Here is a 2860-nt window from a genome sequence, read left to right as displayed (position 1 = left end):
CGACTGACATGTGGAACATGTCTATTTGATCAAAATATGTTGTTCAAATAAATAATAATATTGCTTAATAACTTTCCCTGCATATTCCTTGAATCCTGCCCCTACTGGAGGGTCTATAGCTTCTCATTGACCCCTCTCACCCCCCTTCCTTGGCAACAGATGTTCTGACTTGTGTATCCTAACTCAGACTAGTCTTGAGATAAGTGTTTCAGCAAATCATTGGCCTTCTGCTTGTACAGAATCAACTGAACTGACTATCTTGTCTTGAGGTTTGGCCTCTCCAGCTCCATCCTCCCCACTCAGGACTGATAATCTCTGAACATTATGCTCAGACTTAACGGTAAAAACCAGCACTGGCAAACAATGCTGTCATGGGAACTGTTTAAACGCACTCTGCCACCAGGAGGGCTCCCATGGTTTGGCTCTGGCATGCCAGGATCATGAGCTCGGCTAGCATCACAGCGCTGCTTGAGTCAACCGACGCCAGGACCAGACAACCCTCCACAGTGACCATTTGTATTGCTTGGGATTTCCTCCAAGAGATCCACGCTGTTGCCAGGAGAGATGGCTTCCTTTCTCTTCCCCTCACCACTGAGTGTCTGTCTTCCATATGTTCCATTTCCTTCACCATGCTGGTGGTTTAATGGTAAGCTTGGCTCTGGCTGATAACATTTCACCTTTTCTTTAGTTTACCCTCTTGACCTCAAGGGTGAAAGGGAAGTCTTCTGGCAGGAGTCATGAAAATGATCTGGCTCATTAGGAGCTGAAGTGAAATTCTTGTTCTCACCTAGGTTCCTGACTCTATGCTGAAGATTTGCCAAGACTTTTATCATATTTTATATACATATATATATATATATTTTTTTTTTCTTCTATCAGCAAGTTGTAGAAGGCTTGTTGAATTTCTCAAGTGTGGTAATGGCACATAAATGATGTCATTAATCCTACTAGGTTGGTCCACCTTTCTGGGGTAGATCCTGTTTATATATCCAGATTGGGGATCTAATTTCTGATCATAAATCTGGAAGGGTTTGAGGAAGATTAAGGGCTAAAGAAATCACAAGACATGTATGACCACAAGACCTTTGCCTTTGGTTCACTGACCTTTTGTCCTTGTCTTAATGATCTGGGAACTGATTAGTACTCAGAGGATTTGCTGTGCAAAGGATGAGTTCTTGGACCTTGGTGCCATTTTGGTGCTGTCCATGGTGCTGATTCCAGGCTGGTATACATTTGTAGTGAAGTCACTGTCTGTAGAGTTTAATATGGATATTATACACGGATGCTCTATGAAGGAGTTTTGTTGAAGATTCTGAAAATCTGTTTCTGGGATGGCATCATGCTTCACTTAGAGCGCTTAATAGATATGAATTCGAGCTTCTGGGACAGTGCAAATTAAATCAACCTAGGTACATTCTCCTAATTTTACAAATTCCATTATATCCTTTTTTGCAAACTTTAGATTATAAATTAGAGCTAAATTTCAATGAAGTTGTCTAATGTATCTCGCGCGTGTCTATTTGAGCCGTTTCGGCACTGACTCTCATCATCAATATGAGTAATTAATAGGTTGCATGCACGCAGGGAGGAACACGAGCTCCACAGATGCCAGCGCAGGCAGGGTGCAAGGCCGGGGGTGCTTCTCGAACCGGCGGCACTGTCATATTTTATCGCTAATATCTCATATCTGTTTCAGGTGCAACATCTGCAGAGACGTGGGAGTCTCTAATCTACACGATATCGATTTTCAGCTTGCTCACATCCACACAACACAACACCCATGGCTACAGCCACAAAATCGACTCCGACTCGCATTGTAATTCCTCTTTAACACGTCTCGGCTGAAAACAATGAGGGCTGAACGTGAGAAGGCATCGTACACCTTGCAATCTGCAGCTTGAAACGAGAGTGTGAACGCTGGCTCTGCAAAAAGGAGCTGTTAGCAAGAAGTGTGTGTGTGTGTGTGTGTGTGACCCACCAGCAGACCATATGCTGAATTCTCAGAACAATGGCGTAGAGAGGGAAGGTGTTAAAATGGGTGTCAATACCAAGGTGTATTCACGTGACAGATATTTGCGTTTTTGAATATTCTGCAGATTAGTGGAATCATTTCGGCACCCGCCTTTTCCGTGAGGGAGAACAGTTGATGAGAGAGCTTTGTTAAATACTCAATCCATGTGACATAATAGAGAAGGATCCTTCTGCTGATGTGTATATCAAAGATCCTGAACGTTCCAGTCAGGGTGCCCATGCTGACTGGGTGCATGTGCGTCACTTACCTGGGAAACGCATGGCATCAGGATGCACTATGTGTGTGAGTGTGTATTATAATGATACAGGAAACTACAGCTTTTTGTTGCTTCTCAGATGTCTTTCGTTCCTTTCCCCGTGTGTAATTTTAGCCCCAAGCAAGATCGCCCAGATTCACTTCATCTCGCTTCCTCTTCCGTGAAATCCAACCAGCAACATATTTACATTGTCTTTTAAAAACATCTGAATTATTCATGATTTCATCCTTCATTGTCATTAGCATAACTGATCGGCTCCATCTGTGTAGTCGATCGCGTGCGCTTAGCTATCGTCGCGTGCGCTCGAGTCGTTTGCTTTTTCCCCTGGATGTATGTTCAGTGAGGAAAAAAAAATCAATCAACTCAAAAAAAAAACATGTCATCATCAGGAGGTCATTGTTTTCCTATAATCATCTTTAATCGAATTACACAAATACGGCTGGGGGATTGGCGTGAACACGCAGAGAGAGTGTGTATCCCTTCGCCTCGTGGAGGTTTTTATTAAATCAGAATGAAGTCAATTTTACAGCGTGCCACTCAGAGGGCTCCCTCGTGTGTGTGTGTGTGTGTGT

This window comes from Hemibagrus wyckioides, linkage group LG20, assembly GCF_019097595.1.
Source record: "Hemibagrus wyckioides isolate EC202008001 linkage group LG20, SWU_Hwy_1.0, whole genome shotgun sequence".
In the NCBI taxonomy this organism is placed as follows: domain Eukaryota; kingdom Metazoa; phylum Chordata; class Actinopteri; order Siluriformes; family Bagridae; genus Hemibagrus; species Hemibagrus wyckioides.
Note: the sequence above shows the minus strand (reverse complement) of the source record.